Source organism: Hypanus sabinus, chromosome 2 (assembly GCF_030144855.1).
Source record: "Hypanus sabinus isolate sHypSab1 chromosome 2, sHypSab1.hap1, whole genome shotgun sequence".
NCBI lineage: Eukaryota > Metazoa > Chordata > Chondrichthyes > Myliobatiformes > Dasyatidae > Hypanus > Hypanus sabinus.
Window position 1 is genome coordinate 200683798 of NC_082707.1, and position 23616 is coordinate 200707413.

Sequence of the window (23616 nt, forward strand, 5' to 3'; positions counted from 1 at the left end):
AGCTTGTCAGGTTTCAATAGTCAGAGGTGGTAACTTGAAGCAAGCACGAAGGGTCTGAAGTCAATGGCGAGGTATTCTGAACAGGAGGATTTAAATAGCAAATTGTTCTGGAATTCCATTACTTGATGTAAAGATCTGGAGCTGTTTGACAGATCCTGAATCTAATGAAAGGCTAATCCCTTCCTGAGAGAAATAATCTCTGGATTCCTGTGTCAGGTTTTATAGACAATAGAACATAGAACAGTAGAGCACAGGAACAGCCCCTTTGGTGCACAGTGTTGTGTCGAACCAAAAAATTAGTAATCAATTGGTCAACTAGATTAATATCTTCTACCAATACAGTGTCCATATCCTTCCATTTTCCTTTTTGTGTTTATCAACATATCTCTTAAAATTCCCTAATGTTTCCTCCTCTACCAGCACCCCGCACACCACATTCCAGGCACCACCTCTCTCTTTAAAGAACTTGCTTCTCTCATCTCTTTTTAAATTACCCCTCTCACCTTAAACACACGCCTTCTGGTGTTAGACATTCCAGACCCAGGAAAAAGATACTGTCTACACTATAACTCTCATAATCTTGTAAATCTCTATCAGGGATCTGCCACTCTAGAGAAACAACCGTGGTTTATCAAACCTCTCATTTTCACCCCTGCTCTCAAAACCAGGAGGCACCCTGGTAAACCTCCTCTGCATCCTTAATCCCCCTCTGGGCCATAAGATAAACCAAACCTCAGCCTTATTGATTTCACCAAGGATCAAAAGGCTTTGAATTACGCAGAGGGTGAAGGAAGTTTACTTTTTAATAATCAGTTCATTTTAATTTTAGGTTTATTTACTTTGGGAATTTCAATTGCTTGTATTTTTGGAGGCATTCACAGCATCATAGAAAGCATAGGAGCAAATATCTCAGGTCTTTGAGTAAGTACTCCCTCTATCCATCAGAAATTCAGATAGTCAGACATTCTCTTCATCTTCCTGTTATTTGCTCATTATGTGCCATGTCATATGACATAGTCATTCATGGTCTTTCCATGACCATGATAGTTCTTGGCAAATATTTCTGCAGAAGTCATTTGCCATATCCTTCTTCTGGGCAGTGTCTTTACGAGATGGATTACTCTAGCCGTTACCAATACTGAGATTGTTTGCCTGGTGTCAGTGGTCAATAGCTAGGACTGGTGATCGGTATCAGCAGCTCATATGACCATCACCAGCTGCTCTCATGGCTTCACATAACCCTAATCAGGGAGGCCCGAGCAGGTGCTACACCTTGTCAAAGAATGACCTGCAGGCTAGTAGAGAGAAGGAGCACCTTACACCTCCTTTGGCAGAGAAGAATTTTTACAGACTCAAAATGCTGGAGGATCTCAGCAGGTCAAGGAGCACCTATTGAGATGACTGAACAGTCAAAGTTTCAGGCTGAGATGCTTCTTCAGGACAGGAAAGGAAGGGGGAAGATGTCAGAATAAAAAAGTGGGGAAGGAGAAGGAGAACTAGCTAGAAGATGATAAGTGAAGCCAGGTGAGTGCAAAAGGTAAAGGGCTGGAGAAGAGGAAACTGATAAGAGAGAAGAGTGGACTGTGGGAGAATGGGAAGTAGGAGGGGCACTGGTGGAGATGATAGGCAGGTGAGGAGAAGAGGATAAGAGGCCAGAGTGGGGAATAGAAGAAAAGAAAATGGGGAGAGAAAAATTACCAGAAGGTGAAATTGATGTTCATGCCATCAGGTTGGAGGCTACCTAGATGTAACATGCGGTGTTGCTCTCCCACTCTGAATTCCCTCTCCCTCTTCTATAGCCTCAAAAATATTTTAGTTTCCATTAGCTTCTGTCTAAAAATATATTTTGAGACTTCTTCCACAGGTTTGTGATTTTTTGAGAGAAAAAGAATCCCTTATTTCAGACATTTGAGGTCTTAAATTGATGACCCCATATTTTTAAACAATGGCACCTAGCTCTAGATTCCCCCACAAGGGGAAAGATCCCTTCACACCCCTTCCTCTCAAGACCCTCAGGAAATGTTTCAGCTAAACCCACACCATCAGATTCAGGAATAGCCATTACCCTTCTCCTGAACCATCAGAGATAACTTCACTCAACTCAACTCTGAACTGATTCTACAACATACGACACTATAAGGACACTACAGCTCACATCCTCAGTATTATTTATTTACTTATTTATTTGTTTTGTGCTTGTGCAGTTTGTCTTCTTTTGAACATTGGTTGCTTGTGTGTAGCTTTTCATTGATCCAATTGCAATTCCTTATTTTACTGTGTATGCCTGCAGGAAAGCGAATCTCGTGGTGACATCTATGCATTTGATAATAAAATTACTTTGCCTTTGACTTTTGTCTCCCAATCACCTAAGCTCCAATGGCTAGTCTATCCAACCCATCCCTTGTTCTTCCTCAATGCACTGTGTAATGATTTGATCTGTATGGACAGTGTGCAAGACAAACACAAGTCAGGGATCCTAGGACCTGAGGGCACAGCCTTGGGGTAGAAGGTCATCCCTTTAGAACAGAGACAAGGAGGAATCTCTTTAGCCAGAGGGTGGTGCATCTGTGAAATACATTTCCACAAATGGCTGTGGAAATGTAGACATTGATTAGGAAATGAGTTAAGGGTCACAGAGAAAAGGCAGGAGAAAGAGGTTGAATAGGATAATAAATCAGCCATGATGGAATGGTGAAGCAGACTCGATTGGCTGAATGGCCTAATTCTGCTTCTATCTCTTAAGTGTGAAATATCAGCCGCCATTTTCTTTCCTGCATCCTCTCCAGAAAGAGAAAAGCAAATAAATTGTTTAAGTGGTGGAGCAAGTGAGACCAAAAGGAATAGCTAACCAAATCATTGCCCATATTGTAAAATCGCCCAAATAGTATGGGGTAATTGTTGTTTTAAAACTGTTACCTTTTTAATTATGACAGACACAAGAATGACTACAGATGCTGGAATCTGGAGCAACAGACCAAAATGCTGGAAGAAATTAGATCAAACAGCATCTGAGGAGGGAAATGTACAGTCGATGCTTTGTGTGTTCAATTCTCTCCATAGATGCTGCCTGACCTGGTGAGTTCTTCCGGCATTTTTTTGTAGTGTTGCACCTTTTCAATTACAGTGTGAAGATCTCAACATCGCTAAGTTGTTCGTCGAGTTGGTATGAAATCAGTTGACTGTAGAACTGGTCTGAAGCAGTCACCATTTCAATAATTATTAAGTCTTTATTTAAAGAGCACTTTTCTTCCAGATGATGTAGTACAATGTGTTTTACAATAGGATAAAAGTACAAACATGAACATAAAAGACAAAGATGTTAATTGAAAGCAGGGTAAAATCAATAGGTTTTGAGTTAGCGTTCAAAAATATCAACTGAGTTTGCATAGCTTTGCATATAGAATTCCACAGTTCAGGGGTGTAGTTCAAAAAAGGTGAATGGACCATTATCTTCTGAGGAACCAACTTATTGTCCATATCGTACAATCACACCCAGAGGATATGGAGTATTGGGATATTTGTTGTATTAAAACTGTTACCTTTTCAAGAACATTATGCAAATGGGCCATGTTCTCTGGAGTTCCTGGTTCTTGGAAAGTTCATTCATCACAACATGGACTCGGCTACTGCTCTGCCCAGTGTGCAAACCCCCACCCCCACCCCCCACCAGGGCTTGCCAGTTACAATGCAACACAGGGGTATCTAAGATGTTGAAGTGTCCATTTCTCATGAATCAGGGACAATTGGTGGCAAAGTTCACTTGAAGATACTCTGACAGTTAAGGTGGAGGTTGCAAAGTTTGAGGTTCACTCTCCTCCATATTTCAGAGGACCGCAGCATTTTTCGAGAGTTTACTGCCTCTCAAAGCCATCCTTTTCCACCACTCATTTCCCCTTTATCCTACATGTATTCTTGCATTTGCCTATTACCATCCATCTACAACAGCCAGTTAACTCGATAGTCCATGCATTTCTGGAATGTGGGAGGAAACGACAGCATTCAGAGGAAACCCGTATACTCCAAGAGGATGTGTGAACTTCACTCAGATATCACCCGAGGTAGGAATTAAAACCAGATCTATGGAGCTCAGCATAACACATAGAAGCAAAATCAGGCCCCTCGGGCCATCATGTTTGCTCTGCCATGCCATCATCGCTGATTTATTATCCCTCTCAATCTCATTCTCCTACCTTCTCCCCATAAACTTTAAAACACTTACTAATCAAGAACCTATCAGCCTTTGCTTTGAATATACCCACTGTCTTGGCCTCCACAGCCATCTGTGGCAATGAATTCCACATATTCCTCCTCATTTCTGTTCTAAATGGACACTGTATTTGTAGACGAAGAATCCACTCTATCTTGGCCTTTCAGTATTAGACAGGTGTCAATGAAATCCTGTGTGCAGGTGGAGGTACGTCTCTGCCAGTGGGGTTGTAAGGTGCTCCTTCCCTCCGCTAGTCTGCAGGTCATCCTTGGTCAAGGTGTAGTAGTACCTGGCAAGTTTCCCCTCCCTCCAGTCAAGGTTATGTGAAGCCATGGGCACAGGTGGTGGATGGTTGTATTAGCAGCTGGTCCATATCACAAGTCCTGGTGATATGATCACTGACGCCAAGCAAACAATCTCTGAAGAATGGCTGTGGTCACCTGTATTCTAAAGACATTGCCTAGAAGAAGGTAATGGCAAATCACTTCTGTAGAAAAATTTGCCAATAAAATCATGGTCGATCATGATTGCCTACATCATACGACATGGCACATAATGATGATGCCATATAACATGGCACGTAATGATGATGCCATATGACATGGCATGTAATGATGATGCCATAAGACATGGCACGTAATGATGATGTCATATAACATGGCACATAATGATGATGCCATATAACATGGCACATAATGATGATGCCATATGACATGGCACGTAATGATGAAGCCATATAACATGGCACGTGATAGTGATGATGACACACTCTGGGCTCTCTGTGCTGAACAAGAAGGATTGAATGATTAGAGAATGGATGGATTAACCCACTAAGCAGGACGTTTTGTCCTGGGTGGTATCAAGGTCCTTGATTGTATATGAAGCAGTAGTCATCCAGTGTTACATTACAGCAAAAGGTTCTCAGTTCTGGCTCAAAAAGGCAAAGAGACACAAACTCCTAATATCTTCTGAGAATCACCAAACTACATTAATTAGGACAGAACAGAGCAAGCATTAAAACACCTACCTTGGCATGCATGTGCCCCTCACACCTTCCACTTGATCTGCAATGCTGTTCACAACCAATTTCTCCCCCAACTGGTCTAATTTCATACCCTTTCCTCTGATGATGTGGCACGGTAGTGTCGTAACGCTTTACAGTCCCAGCGACCCAGGTTCAATTAAACCATTGTCTGTGAGGAGCTATTACTTTCTCCCTGTTACTGCATGGGTTTCCTCTGAGGGCTCCAGTTTCCTCCCACAGTCAAAAATGTAAGGGTTAGTAGGTTGATCGGTCTTTGTAAATTGTCTCCTGACTAAGCTAGGGTTAAATAGGCGGAGTCCTGAGTGGCGTAGCTCAAAGGGCTGGAAGGGCCTGTTCTGCACTGTTGCTCTGTAAGTACAAAATGCTGCAATAAGGGACCAATACAGTCACACCAGCTGAAACCACCAAATCAGAACCAATCAGCTGTCAGCACTCTTCCTGAGTCCCACCCTTGTGTTCACCTAACCTTCATCTTTCCACAGCTGTATTCCCATAATCCTGTACTCTCACAGTTGTATTGTATCCCAAAGTTGTAATCAAGGTTCCAGTTCATGTATGTTCAAGGCCACGGTGGTGGTGAAGAGATTCGACAAGCACAAAGATTAACACTTTACAACACACGCAGGCAAAGTGGAATTTATCCAGTGTCTTTTGGCCTTTTGCCTTATTCTGTCGCAGTCCTGGCTTGACTTGTAGATAATGGAAAAGCCTTGGGCATCAAGAGGTGAACTATTTGAAGCATGAAACTTAATCTCTGACCTGCTCATATAGCCAACACTTATATAATTGGTCCAGCAAGTTTCTCAAACGTGCTTGCCCTCTTCTATGAATGATCTTAGTGGAAATTAATAAAACAAAGACTGCATTTATTTAGTGCTTTTTGTAGTAGGGAGTGCAGGACAATGGTTTTCATTAAGTCTAGCTACAATTTACAATGTATGGAGATTGCACTATAACCATCTGCACAAGGCTCTGAACATGGGAGCTAATACAATACTATGCAAAAGTCTTGGCATATTATAAACAAATAAATATACACACAAATAATGATAAACCTGATTCTGATATTAGTCTCTATTGTGGACTGAAAGTGGGAAGCAGGCAGGGCAAAGGGAATCATGGGTATGAAAATGGGAAGGAAGAGGGGAGGGAGCGGGAAACACGAGAGAAGTTCTGTAATGATCAATAAACCAATTGCTTGGAATCAAACGAGCTTGCCTGGTGTATCAGGCCTGGCTGTGTCTGCACCTTTGGCACTCCCCCCACTCCGCTGCCTGTCCCACACCCCTCCCACATTCCATTATCCTTTGCTCCCGCCAGATTTAAAAACTCAGTCCCTGCTCCATGTTGACAAATACAGTATTGTGCAAAATTCTTAGGCACTCTCGCTATATGTGTGTGCCAATGACACTTGCACAGTACTATAATGGATTAAAGACTTGATCTATTCACACGTTCAAGATTCAAGATTATTTAATGTCACTTCCATTACACAAGTGTACAGCAGACAAGATAATTGTTACTTTGTGAAATTAGTGAATTAGTTTTTCAGCAACAGTACAGTGCCATACATAAAGCATACTATAAATTACAAAGAGAAATATATAAAAAATAAATAAGGAATGCAAAAAGTGAGCAAATATAATCAATGAGTGTTCACGGGTTCACTTTCCTTTCTAAACTCTGATGGCAAAGGGGAAGAAACTGCTCCAAAAATACTGAGCTCTAGTTATCCTTTAACCAGAACTGTGAATATAGCTCACTCACGTTCTAGATGAAACTTCATTTGATTCCGATCTCTTCAGCTCCACCACCCTCTGCAGCCTTTTTTTATGATCCTGTGCAGTGGCCCCTCCATATTATAATAATAACAACAATAATAATAAACAGATAACTTACAGAAATCATTAACTGAAAAGCACTAGAAATATGCTGAAATAAAAGAGTAAGTTGAAAGACTATGGAACATGAACAGGGTACACATTGTCTTGACAGTAATATCGACAACTGGTATCACCCCAAAGTCACTACACAATAACACTAAACAATTGGCCCTACGCAGTAATATCTATGCAAATCTTCAGAAGGCTGCAATACTAAACATCACTAGGATAGTCTGAAAATTCACAATTGATTGACAAATGAGCGTGCTTCGATATGCCTGTACCTCAGGTTTACCAGTTTGAGCAGAGAAAAAATAAATAATAATAACTTTATTGAAAGACCACCTTTCATATAGACAACGTAGTTCAAAGTGCTTTACAATGAGGTAAAGTGAAAACAAAAATAAAAAAAAATAAAAATAAAGATAAGCTTGAAAATAAAAAAAACTAAAATGAAAGATCAACACACACAAAATGCTGGTGGAACGCAGCAGGCTAGGCAGCATCTATAGGGAGAAGCGCTGTCGACATTTCGGGCCGAGACCCTTCGTCAGGACGAAGATGAAAGAGGCTAGTTTAAAGCAACGTAAAACAAATAGGTGTTGAGCAGGCATTTAAAAGTCTGCATTCCTTGTAGTTTTAAGCATTGAGATCTGATGGTTTGGGCTGTAGTTCAAAAAAGCTAACCTAACAATTATCTTTTGAGGGAGATTGTTTAAATTTAAGAGACTGGCAAAAGGCAGCCTGAGAGCTCGAGCAGAATTATAAAGCAAAACCAGTTCTGTGATATATCCCAGTCGCAAACCATTAAGAGTTTTAAAAACAAACAAAATAAACTTAAAATCAATTCTAAAAGATAGAGGAAGCAAACCCAGAGTAACTAGTATGGAAGTGATATATTCCCTCAACCTCATGTTTGATAAAAGTTTGAGTAAGTTGAAGTTTGTCAACAGATTTCTTTGGAAGGCCAGAATATGTCAGAATGCAGATCAGTGTTGGCAAGTTGAAAATAATTTCAAAAACCAGAAGTAAGTGATTGAGGAGGGAAAAAAAGCAGCATTTGAAATAAAAATATTTAATCACATCCATGGGGAGAGAAGATAGGTGTGACTACCTGACATTGTAAATTCGGTAAAGCTGCAACATCCCGGAGAGAAAATGGGAAGACATTCCTCAAATTTACATTGGGGTTCACTAGACTAGGTGTTGGTTTATTATTGTGAAATGCTTGTCTTGCATACTTCATACGATCCAATCATTACAGAGTGCATTGACGTACAACGAGATAAAATAGTAAGAGATTACAGAATGAAGTGTAACAGCTACGGAAGACGAGCAGTGCAGGCAAACATTTAGGCGCAGGATTATAATGAGGTAGATTGTGAGGTCGTGTCCAACTACTCTGGAGTAATGTAATGGGTCAAAATCAAAGTTCACAGTGAGAAGTGCCCAGAAGCTCAGGATCTCCTTTACATCCTGAAGAGAGGTTACCGAATCTGCATTTGATTTGGTATTTATTAGGAGACTACATCATGGCAACTTAAGTAGCCCCCTTCCCCCCTCCCCCGAGTGGGGAAGCTTTGGATCTTATCCTTTAAGCTCCAAAGAAAGAGAGGTAAAATCTCATTCAGTTGGGTGATTCAGTGATTCAGTTCCAGAATCTAATATTCCAAGGTGAAACAGCACTTACAGTGAGTGAGCATAAGAGAATCAGGCTGCAGAATTTTTTGTTTTTTCTCCTCCCCATCTACCTTCCTCTGGTTCCCCACCTACTTCCCTTTATTTCATGGTCTACTGACTTCTCCTATCTAATTGCTTCTTCCTCCTTTATTTCTTCTACCAGTCCCCTACCATCCTTTACTTCATCACTCACCTTCCCCCTCACCTGGTTTCACCTATCACTTGCCATTTTGTACTCCTCCCCCTCACCTCTCCTTCTTATTCTGGATTCTACCCCCTTCATTCCCAATCCTGATGAAGGGATTCAGTCCTAAACTTCAACTGCTTAATCCTCTCCGTAGACGCTGCCTGATCCGCTGCATTTCATCAGCATTTTGTGCATGTTGCTCCAGATTTCCGAGTTCAGAGTTCAATTCCAGCTCCATCTGTAAGAAGATTGTACATTCTCTCCCTGAGTGCCTGTGATTCCTCCAGATGCTTTGGTTTCCTCTGACAATCCAAAGCCATGTAGGTTAATTGGTGATGGCAACTTGTCCAGTGATTGGGCTAGGGTTAAGTAGGTGAGCTACTGGCTGGATCGGCTTGTTGGGTCAGAACATCCTGTCCTGCACCGTGTCACTAAATAAAGTAAACATAACAATAAAATCGAATGAGGTTGAGCATCACTGTACCCTTTAGCTAGAATTGTGAATATTTCTCACTCACGTTCTAGTTAGAACTTCATTTGATTCAGATCTCTTCAGCAGATCCTCCGAAAGCTCCAGATCCTTAAGCAGAAGCAAGGCCATATCTTTTCTTCAACAAACTCAGAGTTAATTTAATTTTATTGACTATATTTATATAATGTGGCCTCATTCCAGCTGAAACAGATGGAAAAATCAATAAAAGGAAACATCTTTTACAAATCCTAGAATGTTTTATTGCTAACTGATGCAACTATGGGAAAGCATCCATGGAATAGAGTAAACAGCTGATGTTCCAGGCCGAGATGAAGGATCTTGGGCCAAAATATTGTCTGTTTACTCTTTTCCATAGGTGCTGCCTGGCCTGGTTAGTTCCTTCAGCATTTCGTATGCATTGCTTGGATTTCCAACATCTGCAGATTTCCTCATCTTTGTGCTAACTAATGCTCTGCTTTTGAAATGATTAATATATTTTAAAATTTCCTTTGGGTGAAACATTAAAGACTTCAGAGGAAGATAAGAACACAAGAAAATGGGAGGAAGAATAGGACATGTGGCCCCTCAAGCCTTTCTGACACTCAAAACAAACATGTGAACAGGAAGGGGACGGAAACTCAAGTAAGCACACGTTAAACCAGTGGTGTGTGGAAGAGCATCTCTGAACGTACAATACATCAAACTTTGCAGAGGACCACAACAGCAGAAGACCATGAACATACACTCAGCGGCCACTTCATTAGGTACCAGAGAAGTTACATAATAATCAGAAAGGTCAATGAATTGAGGGCTGTCAAAAAGGAGCTGAGACATGGGAACTCTCAAGTACACTCAGTGACCACTCTTGCCTAATAAAGTGGCCACTGAGTGCATTTAACTGGTGCCATGTCCCAATTCCTTTTCAACTCAGCCCTCAATTCTTTGACCTTTCAGATTTTGATGCAACTTCTCTTTAAGTGTCTCAGCCATCACAGTTCTCTGCATTTCCAGAGACTGGTCATTTTCATTAAGAAGAGGCTAATGGGATACTGCTACGAGAAGAGCTTCAGGGAGAACTCACCTCTGAACTCAAACTTGCTGGACATTGCAAAGTTGTAAACATTCATTAACAGGCCTGGCTAATAAACTCCACAGACAGAAAAAACAGCATAGTTTTCAAAAAATCTGGATTTTTAAAGGAACGTTCCAACCTCACCTTTGATGTCAAAACACTTAGCCTTCAAACTTCAAAGTTCAAAATAAATTTATTATCAAAGTACATATATGTCACTATATACAACTCTGAGATTCATTTTCTTGAGGGCATGCTCAGTAAATCCAAAAACCATAATAGAATCAATGAAAGACCGCACCCAACAGGACGGAAAAAACAACCAATGTGCAAAAGGCAACAAACTATGCAAATACAAAAGAGAAAAAATAAATAATAATAATAAATAAATAAACAACTCACCTTAAATGGATGTCTTCTGAACGGGGAAAAAGGGTCTGGCAGTCCACTCTAATTTTGTCGCTTATAACCTTATGCCTCTGTCAAGTTGTCTCTCATCTTACTTTGTTCCGAAGAGAAAAAAACAAAAGTTTAAAATTCAAAGTAAATGAACTATCAAACTGCATATATGTCACCATATACTAGGCTGAGATTAATTTTCTCGAGAACATAAGACAAAGAGTCATTGAAAGTGAGTTCATAGGTTGTGTGAACATTTCAGTGATCGGCTGAGTGAAGTTGAGTGATTCAAGAGCCTGATAGTTGAGGGGTAATAATTGTTCCTGAACCTGGTTGTGTGGGACCTAAGGCTCCTGTACCACCTTCCTGATGGCAGCAACCAGAAGAGAGCATGGCCTACTACCACATATTAATTGCAACTTTTGTGATTTTTTAAAAGGTTACTTTCAAGTGTCTTTATGATATAATGCCACAGTAAGTGCACATAAATGGTCCTTGATGCAAAGAGAGATCAGTTTTCATGTAAGTGGCTAAACTCCACTATTCATTAGAAGTAAAGACAGCTTTTTTCAAACAGAAATTACTTCTGAGCATTCTGTCAGATTGATGGCACTATATCTGATTTAGTTTAAGGGGCAAATGAATACATAAAAACTAAAGTCAAGTGCACATATCGCACAAGTGGAGAAGTTAATTTAATCCATTTTAACATGTACTGTTTTAAAATTCAGATATTACTGTTTAATTTTAGACCAAAAAAACTATTTCACTATGGAAATTTTTAAAAATTGGTATGATATCTGTATGCCGCAGCAGTTACTTGAAAACAAACCAAGATCGCTGCGAGACTAAGCATGGGGGTTGACACTATATGACACGCTTCTTAAATAATTACACTTCAAGTCAAAGAAGGTACATTCGATCCCTTATTATTCGATCCCTGATTACGAGGCCAACACAGATGAACAATCTTGTAGTGATAAAAAGGGAGCAAAGCTAAAATTAGCAATGTAACAAAATAGTATAGATAGCGATATGAAACAGCGTACTAGCATTTCAATTAGCATAACTATGTACAAGACTCTGAAGGCAGGCACTCAGCAATTCAGAAACAGCTCTTTCCCCTCTGCCATCCAATTCCTAAATGGACATTAAACACATGAACACTACCTCCTTTATTAATATACATTATTTCTGTTTTTGCATGATTTTTAATCTATTCAATATACATATACTGTAATTGATTCACTTATTTGTTTCTTCTATATTATGTATTGCATTGAACTGCTGCTGCTAAGTTAACAGACACATGCCGGTGATAATAAACCTGATTCTGATTCTGGATAGCAGTCAACATATCACCTCGTGGCTCACCCTGGCTCTAACTGACGCAAGACTAAGCATGAATAAGTGACTATACTTCTACCACATCCCAACCATGTAACAAAGTACCCATAATAAATGCACAATGCAATTCCCAATACATGTAGAAAATAAGTACATGCTCCAATCATGAGCTGCGACCAAATTTACCATTTTTAATGTCACTATTGATACATGTAAGCAGCATCCAATACACTCAATAGCCACATTATTAGGTACACCTGTACACCCGCTCGTTGATGCAAATATCTAATCAGACAATCATATGGCAGCAACTCAATGCATAAAAGCATGCAGACGTGGTCAAGAGGTTCAGCTGTTTTTCAGCCCAAACATCAGAATGGGGAAGAAAGTGATCTAAGTGACTTTGACCATGGAATGATTGTTGGTGCCTGACAGGGTGGCTTGAGTATCTCAGAAACTCCTGATCTCCTGGAATTTCACACACAACAGCCTCTAGAGTTTACAGAGAATGGTGTGAGAAACAAAAAAAAAAAATCCAGTGAGTGTCAGTTCTGTGAACAAAAATGCCTTGTTGATGAAAGAGGTCAGAGGAGAATGGCCAGACTGATTCAAGCTGGCAGGAAGGTGACTATACCTTACGTAATCACGTGTCACAATAGTGGTGTGCAGAAGATCATCTCTGAATGAACAACACGTCAAACCTCGAACTGGGTGGGCTACCGCCGTGGAAGACTACACTCAGTAGCCACTTTATTACGTACAACAGATACCTAGTAAAGTGGCCACTGAGAGCTTGTTTGTGTATGTGCATTACCTCATGTCATATATGTCTCTTTGGAGGATTAATGATAGACATGGATAACCACGTGAGTAAGAGAAAAACCCGTAAGACTTTGAGAAAGTACGTGCCAGGAGATTGAGTCCAAGTGAACTGGCATTGGTGATCACCCAGTGTGCTGTGAGGTCCTACTAATTAGGAACTTGGGCAAAGGTACCCATGGTAGTGTAGCAGTTAGTGTGATGCTATTACTACTCCGGGTGCCAGAGTTCAGTGTTCAATCTTATACTGTCTGTATAGACTTTGTACGTTCCTCTCTGTGGGTGCCTGGGTTTAATTTGGGTGCTCTGCTTTCCTCCCACATTCTGGTTAGTAGGTTAACTGGCCTTTGTAAACTGTGATTAGGCGATAGTTATCTAGGTGGGTTGCTGGGCAGTGTGGCTCATTAGGCCAGAAGAGCCTGTTCTACATTCTGTCTCTGAATAAAATAAACCTCAATATGGGAAACACACAGTGCACTGAATTCACGTGACTGCTTCACGTATCCAATGAAAAAGATTAGCAAGCTCACTCATAGAAAATGTTCATTTGCAAAAATGCTTACGTCTCTGATTTGTACCGAAAATTGGATCCAGTTTTATTTGAATTTGGCCAATTGTTCCTCTTCACCTTTAACCAACGCACAGTCAACCCATTGGAACTGTGAACAAATATTTTAAAATAATAATATTTTGATGTAGTAACAGATTTTACAGATTATATTACATTTTTATATTATAACAGCTTTTTGAAAAACCTTTACTTCAAATTATCTTTCATTTTACTCTCTCAGCTGGCACAAATGGCATTATGTTTTTTATTTTGTGCAGTCGTGGTTGTCCATTGTATCCAGCAATGACAGGAAGCCTGTGTGAGAGACTTTTTAAAATGGAAAAGACGCTGCACTGGGGCAGTCCCTCTTTTGCAACCTCGGAAGTCTGGGACCAGTGGTACCATTAGTTATCACAGCCGGGGGTTTCCTTGGTTGCAATCGACGACCATAATTTCTTCTGTGCCTCATTACGCCCCTCATTCTTCATGAAGTTTTGCAGAACCACTTTCCTGGCTGCTGAATTTTACCGTTGATCTCTTCCACCCAGTCTGCCAGAGCTGACTTTGCATGCTAGGACAGGCATGTCCCTATCTCACCAGGGTATGAGGCCTATTGGCTAGCATTCCCTACGTAATTCATATTAAGTTAAATTTATGTTAACTTACGTTTTTCATGTTTGTAATGTATGGTGTTGTTGCTGCAAAGCATAATTTTCATGGCATTTATATCCAGTATATACTATATATAATTCAAGTACCTTGGGTCAAGAATGATGAGTTTGGAGAAAGACATAAAGATACAGAATGCGCTGGTGTGGAGGGCTATGAACGACATGAAGGAAATCTGGAGGTCGAACCTGACCAGAGGGTTCAAAAAGAGGACCTTCATAGCAGTCATAGAGTCCATTCTCACGTACAGATGCGAGGCGTGGACACTCACCAAGACCGTGAGAAAGTCACTAGATGGCTGCTATACACGAATGCTCCGGATGGCTCTTGACGTGAGTTGGCAGCAGCACGACGAACATCGAGCTTTATGACGACCTACCGAAGCTCACTACTAAAATCGAGGTGAGAAGACTGCAACTAGCGGGTCACAGTCTATGCCACCCTGAGCTACCTGCCAGCCTAGTTATCACGCGGGAGCCCAAGAATGAGAGGATGAACCCTCCCAGGACTATGGTCAACACGCTACTAGAAGATAGCAGGGCAGCTAATAACCATATAACATATAACAATTACAGCACGGAAAGGCCATCTTGGCCTTTCTAATCCATACCAAATGCTTACTCTCACCTAGTCCCACCTACCTGCACACAGCCCATAACCCTCCATTCCTTTCCTGTCCATATACCTATCCAATTGTTTTTTTAAATGACAAAATTGAACCTGCCTCTACCATTTCTATTGGAAGCTCGTTCCACACAGCTACCACTCTCTGAATAAAGAAGTTCTCCCTCGTGTTACCCTTAAACTTTTGCCCTTTAACTCTCAACCCATGTCCTTTTGTTTGAATCTCCCCTACTCTCAATGGAAAAAGCTAATCCACATCAACTCTATCCCCCTCATAACTTTAAATACCTCTATCAAGTCCCCCCTCACCCTTCTACGCTCCAAAGAATAAAAACTTAACTTGTTCAACATTTCCCTGTAACTTGGGTGCTGAAACCCAGGTAACATTCTAGTAAATTTCCTCTGTACTCTCTCTATTTTGTTGACATCTTTCCTATAATTCGGTGACCAGAACTGTACACAATACTCCAAATTTGACCTCACCAATGCCTTGTACAATTTTAATGTAGATAATGTAGATGAAATGAACACGTTGATGACGGAGAGGGAGGTGTGGAGAGTCCGTCATCGTGCCCGACACCAGCCCCCTAGGCTTGAGTTGATGTAGTAGTAATTGTAGTATATACTGTATGGGTGACTGGGTGGAGATCAGTCTCTACCAAAGGAAGTGTAAGGTGTTCCTTCCCTCCACTAGTCTGCAGGTCATCCTTGAGCAAGGAGTAGTACTTGCTTAGTCCACTGATCAGGGTGTTGTGAAGCCATGGAAGCAAGGGGTGAATGGTCATATAAGCAGCTGGAGCATATCACAAGTCCTGACTATGCATCCTCTGACACCAGGCAGACAATCTCTGAAGAGTATTGATAATGGCTGTGACCACCGTCTTGTAAAGGCACTGCCCAGAAGAAGGCAATGGCAAACCAGTTCTGTAGAAAAATTTGCCAAGAACAATCATGGTCATGGAAAGACCATGATCGCCCATGTCAGATGACATGGCACATAATGACGATGATGACATACTCTATGTGCCTTTGACAATAAATTTGAACTGGAGCTTGAAAGGTGTCAAGTTCAAGTAAGTCCACCCCCCCCCCCCACCCCCAAGGCTTTTCCCATCATGCAACCATTTAGCAGTAACAAATTATATTTATTAAGCACTTTTTAAAATTCTTTTCTCTGTACTGAAGATCCTTGGAGCCAATGAATTAGGGTTATTGTGAATCCACTGCTGTTTTGTGGACGCACCACTCAGTTGTAGCTGTTAAGTTGCCAGATGTCAGAACAGTCTGTGAAATCTACGTTCAAATGATACGCGCTCCACTCCTAATATAGAGCCTGGCAGCTGTGTGAAAGGACTGAGGCATCTGTCCCATGTACCAGCAGTGACACAACTAGTTTTTTTTATCCATTACATATGGGGTGTTTCTTCTGTTATGATTTTAAATTAATGATAGTCTGTGAAAAGTGGTATGGGATGCACTGATTAAGTTACTGAACTAGCTGTCAGTGACATATGTTTGAATCCAATCCTGTCAATGGGAAATTCTAACTTCAAGAGATTCAATCAACCTAAAATGAAACTGTCTGATTATAGTTAAGTCCCAACCTGTTCACCAATGTTCTTCAGGGAAGAAAATTTGCTGCTGTACTTAATATTCAAAATTCAAGTAATACACACGAAATGCTGGAGGAAGTCAGGAGGTCAGGCACCATCTATGGAAAAGAGTAGCCAGTTGATGTTTTGGGCTGAGACCCTTCATCAGGACTAAAAGATTTGTCCTTTCAGCAGATGTCCACCTATTTTATTTGCCCATCACCTTCACTCTCCTCCTACTGGTCCTGTTCCCCTACTGTTCCCAGCTGCCCACCCACCTTCCTTATTTGGTTTAATGGGTCTTGGCCTGAAATGTCAACTGCTTACTCTTTTCCATCGATGTCGCTTGGCCTGTTGAGTTCCACCAGTATTTTGTGTGTGTCACTTGTATTTCCAGCATCAGCAGATTTTCTCATGTTTGATTCAAAATTCAAGATTACTTAATGTTGTTTCCAGTATGCAAGTGTAAGGAAGAACAAAATAATTGTGATGTACACAGGCAATTCTGCAGATGCTGAAAACCCAAAACAGCACACACAAAATGTGGAAGCGAATGAACAGTCATCGGATTGTGTTGAGATCCTTCATCAGGAATTTGGCTGAGTACTGATGAAGAGCCTTGGCCTGAAAGCTTGACAATTTATTCCTCTCCATAGATGCTGCCTGAGCTGCTGAGATCCTCCAGAGTTTTGTGAGTGTAGTTATTACCTCTCTTCTCCTTTTGGCCGAAATGAGGGCTATGTAATAGTTCCAGTAATGTCTGCATTCCGAGGATGAATAAGAAAAATAAAAATGGTTGGTTCATATCCTTCTGGTTTGGTATGAGGAAAGAAAAGGCTGTGAGATGAAGCTATAACTGAGCAAGACCATCACTGGGCAGATTCGACAAAAGATTGGAAGCATGTTGTCAACCAGCTGCATGTAGTTTGCTGCTCTGTAGTTGCAAAGGAAATTATCAACAACATTTTTGAATATCTTCCATGCGATTCTCTCTGGTCCTACTAGACGCCCTTAGAATTGTCTGTCATTGATAACCCATTTGATTTGTGGACAAACGAAAGTCCCTTCCTTAATCTTGGCATCAGCTATTCTGGGTAACATCTGTCTTGAATATCGAAATCCATCATGGAAATTATAGTCTTTCTAAAACCTGTCTTGCCACACAGCATCTGCCCTGCCTAAACCTGCCCAAGGACGCCTGGACAAGATAGAAAAGTTCTCAGCTTACATCGTGGGCAACATTTTAAATGACTTGAATTACGATTTGAAATAGCAAATATATGTGATTTCAAAAAAATGGTGTGCGATAAGGAAATTTCATAGCAATTTGCACGACCTGTAGCCCAAGATCCATAAGGTACACCCAAAAGTATTCAGGAATCAAAATCTTTGTTGTCCTGTGTTACCTCCCCTCTATCTTTCAATCCAGATGAAGGCTCCTGATTCTTCATTTCCCTCCACTGATACTCACTGAGTTCCTCAAACTGTCCTTTTGCTCCATGCTCCAGTGTCGGCAAACCTTTGTGTCCCTAACACTTGCGGTGGTATCTCGCATGCAGATATCAAAATGGAATGAGAGAAATCCATCAAAATTAGTCAGAAGGCAACAGAAAGTGATGGACACAGCACAGCCCATTGATGGCACTGCCTTCCCCAGTATTGAATGCATCTACATAGAGCATTCTTACAAGAAATTCAGCAGCCATCATCAAAGATTCCCACAATCCAGGCCATGTCCTTGTCTTGCTACCACCATCAGGACTGAGAGAAGCATTAGGTCCCACACCAGTAGGTTTGGAAATAGTTATTACCCGGCAACCAGCAGGCTCCTGAACCTGCGTCATCTGCCACTAGTCTGAACTGATTCAACAACCTACAGGCTCACTTTCAGGGAACCTCGACAAATTATGTTCTCAGTCTTATTTTTATTTGCACAGCTTGTCTTCGTTTGCACACTGGTTGTCTGTCAGTCTTTCTCTGTTATATATAGTTTTTCACAAATGCTATTGTATTTCATTTTTTTCTGTAAATGCCTCTGAGAAATTTCATCTTAAGGTAGTATATGGTAACATACACAACACTGTGTAAAAGTCTCAGCCACATATGTATAGCTAGGGTGTCTAAGACTTTTACGTAGTACTGTAGAAATTTTATGTATTGCACTGTACTGCTGCCACAAAACAAAAAAGTGTCATGACGTATGTGAGTGATGATAAACCTGATTCTGATATGGGTCCCTCTTGTGGACCGAGAGCAGAAATCATGGTTGGGAAAGGAGAAAGGAGAGGGGAGGGAGCGGGAAGCACCAGAGGATTAATCTGTACTGATCAATAAATTAATTGTTTGGAACCAAGTGACCTCCCTGCTGTCTCAGGGTTGGATGTGTCTGCACCTGCGCCACCCCCCCCCCCCCCACCACCGCTGGCATTCCTTTTCTGCTACCTGTCCCATACCCGTCCTACGGCACCCCACCTTTGCCATTCCCAACATTGTTTGCTGCCACCAGGTTTATAAACTTCTGCGTCACTCCACGTTGACAAGTACAGTACTGTACAAAACTCTTCAGCACCCTAGCTATAAGGGTTCATTTTATTTTATTTAGAGACACATCACGGTAAAAGGACTTCAAGCCCCTGCCGCCTGATTACACACATGTGACTAATTAACCTATTAATCTGTATGTCTTTGGACTGTAGAAGGAAACCGGAGCTCCCAAAAGAAACCCATGCAGACGTGGAGTGAATGTTCATATTCCTTACAGACAGTGGCGGAATTGCTGGTGCTTTAATAGCTTTAAGCTAACCACTACACTACAGTGCTGTCCCTAAGCTTGTTTAATATCAGATCTATCACACGGGGATGTGAGGGGTAAGATTTTTTTACTCAGAGAGTGGTGGATGCCTAGTATAGTGGTGGAGGCAAATACATTTGGATAGGCACATGGATGTAAGGAAGACGGAGGGATAAGGACATGGTGTAGGTAGGAGGGATTCATGTTTGGGTGCATTTGATTTGCCTTTTACCTGGTTTGGCACAGTTTTGTGGGGTAATGGCCTGTTCCTGACCTGTACTGTTCCATGTTCTATTGCAGCTTTGACTCTTTTGGACGACTTTTGCGCATCTGGATCAGATCATAACATTTGTAGCTCTCTGTCCAATTTACTGAGAACCCAGACTCTAGCTTGCAAATTAGAGGGCTATAAATTAAGGGATATATAGTATTATCTGAAAAGCTACGGTTCCCATGGGTGTAATATTTAAAGAATCTCATACCATGAAACCATTTGCGATTTGCAAGTAAGTCAGAAATCAATCTCATGACGTTGTTTATTCACACATTTATTTTCAAAGAAGCAGGTGCAAAGTCATAAGGGGCCAGCGATAATTCAGAGATGCAGGAACATCCCTATATAGTCTTTTCAAAGCATCAGTGCTCTGACGGTCTGTGATTCATCCCTTTGTTAGCTCCTGCACATTGTATCTCTGTCACCGACTAGGAAGAAGTCATGCGTTTGGATGGCAGGAACCAGGATTTGGAACGTAGAAGTGTACAGCACAGGGACAGGCCCCTCAGCCCACAATGTTGTGCCAAACCAAATCAATTAGTAATCATACGGTCAACCAAGAAAGAAAAGAACGGCAGTACGACCATCAACCTCCAAATCCCTTCTCCCTGCACAAAAGAATGAACAAAAACGGAACAAGCATATCGATCCCCAAATCCCCCTCCCCTGCACACAAAAAAACAAGAAAGATTGGGTGAAAAGCACTGATGCACCATCAATAACTCTCGGAGACGTGAGTCGAGATAAGCTTTTATTAGCTGGAAGAAAGCAGCGTCAGCAGCAAGAGACCATCACACAACATCCTGGAGACTGAGGGAGGAGCAGTGCCTCCAATCGCCTTTATACAGGGGTCTGTGGGAGGAGGCACAGGAGCAGTCAGTGGGGGGTGGAGGCGTGTCCAGACAGGTATATGTAGTTCACCACAAGCACAGAATATTAAAAATAACTACAAGACTGTAAAAGACGTCTATAGTCTAAGTCCATATCCAAAATGCAAAAACGCTGGGTAAGACTCTACAGGCCCAGTGGCAGGCCTTTACCTCTCTGGCAGTGAATGATCCTACCAGTGATTAAAAGGCAGTCTCCCTGCTCTGTCAGTGAACGATCCCACCAGCATTCAAAAGACAGTGTCCACTCTCTGGTAGCAGAGCGAACTTACCAGTGATCAAAAGGCTGTCTCTCATATTTTCCTGGGAAGGAGGAATTTCAGAGTTATATACTATGATAATAAATAACCTTTGGACCTTTGAACTAAGCTAATCCTTTCTGCCTACTCAATGTCCATATCCTTCCATTTTCCTCACATTCATGTGCTTATCTAAAAATCTCTTAAAAGATACTTAGAGGACATGTGCTCTCACGAGAGGCTGGATGAACTTGAGTTGTTTTCTCTGCAGCGTCGGAGGCTGAGGGGAGATCTGATAGAGGTTTATAAGATTATGAGAATCATGGCTAGACTGAACAGAAAGTATCTGTCTCACAGGGTTGAAATGTCTAATACCATAGAGCATCCATTGAAGGTGAGAGAGGATAGGTTCAAGGGGGATGTGAGGGGTAAGATTTTTACTCAGAGAGTCATGGATGCCTGGTATCATGGTAGAGGCAAATACATTAGAGGCTTTTAAGGGACATTTAGGTAGACAAATGAATGTGAGGAAAATGGAAGGGTATGGACATTGTGTAGGCAGAAGGGGTTAGTTTAGCTGGCCGTTTAGTTACTAATATAATTGAGTTAGCACAATGTAGCAGGCCAAATGGCCTGTTCCTGCACTGGGCTGTTCTATGTTCTAAGTCAGTAATATATCTGGCTCTACAAATCTGGTTTTAAAATCAATTTTTCAGAACCAGCTTTATTACCACGCATACCAAGGAGCCAATCTTAGTTGCCAGGAGCACAAGGTCTTGCCATCCATCCTTCACTGCTGTGCATTCTTCGGGAGTCCTTGCTCATTTTTAACTTTTGTGCTTTGGACCGAAATTTGAGGTGAATGTCAGCCCTATATATCCCGTAATAACAGTAGAAGTCAAAAAGTAAGAAATACTCAGCCAATCAAGCAGTAGCTCTGGAAGGGAAAAATTGAGCTAATGTTTTAGATCGGGGACTCAAATGATGGGCTGAATGTTCTAATTCTACTCTTATGGACTCAAAACATCCCAGGTAATGTTTTTAAGGGTAATTAGAACTGAAAAAATACTTAGTCATTAATACTTGAGCTGTGGGTGATTATTGGCCATAATCTATACATAACACCAAATCCCTGAACTCAAGTGCAATCTGTGGTTGATGTCACACTGCAAAGTGAGTTCTTTTCATCTTCATGGACTTACCCAGTTCCTGAATTTATCCTGTATTTTTTTCCAGCTGGTTTTGTAAATATCTAGTCCAGATTTAATGAGTTTGGACTGAAGCACTTTGAACATTATAGGTCCTTTTCAAAGTACCACCTACTTCCATTGGTCATACTAAGCAATCAGTATGCAAATAGCTAGATTTATTTCACAAGCTGCTAATCAATCTCTCTTTATAATAAAACATGCTGCATGCTTGGATGTCAGTTCTTTGCTCCTGTCTGTCATGATTGGAGTATTGTTGCAGCAATGGATTCAGTCCTACCAGAACACAACTTAAGGGAAACATGAGGAGGAACTTCTTCACTCAGAAGGTGGTGAGAGTATGGAGCAAGATCCCAATGGAAATGGTGGAAGCAGATTCGAGTTCAATAGTTAAGAGAAATTTGGATATGTACATGGATGGGAGAGGTATGATGATGTCAAGGTGCAGGTCAATGCAAATTGGCAGAATAATAGTTCAGCATTAAACCTGAGCTTAAAGGCCTGTTTCTATACTTAGTGCTTGATGAATCTATGACTTCTATGACAGTAGCTGTACTTCCACCTGTGCAGCGTGACAAATTTAAAGGACCTATCGAGGAGTCATCAATGAGAGAGTAGTTTTTGTTTTCTGTCATGTAATCAATAAATAAGATCACTAGAAAATGAATCTAGATCCTGTCATTTTTGATCAGTCAGACATTATTTTACTTCACTGTGGTTTCACATAAGCTTGAAATGATATATTAAGGAGAGATGATGAAGACTGAAAATCCATGAAACTGACATACGTCATTCACATGAAAAATGAAGAATGACTTCTATGTTAGATATCTTTAGCTTGCATCTTTCTTCCTAAGAATAACTGAGTTTATTGGAATTAAGATTGGTTTATTTTTGTCACACGTACTGAGATAAAGTGATACTTGCTTTCCATACTTCTCTTAAAAATCAAATCATATATCATCATTATGTGCCATGTCATAATGAAGCTTAGAAAAATAGAGGACTACACAGTAGGGCAATCGAGGCTGTTTCTAGAGTAGGTTACATGGTTGGCACAGCATTGTGGGCCAAAGGGCCTGTAATTTGCTATAGATTTTTATGATTCAATTACATGGACGATTATGGTCTTTCCATGACCATGATTGATCTTGGCAAATTTTTCCACAGAAATATTTTGCCATTGCCTTCTTCTGGGCAGTGTCTTTACAAGATGGGTGATCCCAGTCATTATCAATACTCATCACAGATTGTCTGCCCGGTGTCAGTGGTCGCATAAACCAGGACTTGTGATGAGCAGCAGCTACTCATACGACCATCCACCACCTGCTCATGAGGCTTCACATGACCCTGATTGGTGAGGAGAGGCACTAAGCAGGTGCTACACCTTGCCCAAGGGTGACCTTGGCTAGCAGAGGGAAAGAGCTCCTTACACCTTCTTTGGCAGAGACGTATCTCCACCTCACAGGGCATTGAGGCCATACAAGGTAAAACAATGCAGTGTAAAGTGTAACCGCTGCAGAGAAAGTGCACTGCAGTAAACAATAAGGTGTAAAATCATAACAAGATAGATTATGAGGTTGAGAGTCCATTTTGACATAATAGGAGATCGTTCACTAGTCATAAAACTGCAAGATAGAAGCTGTCTTTGAGACTAGTCGTACATATTTT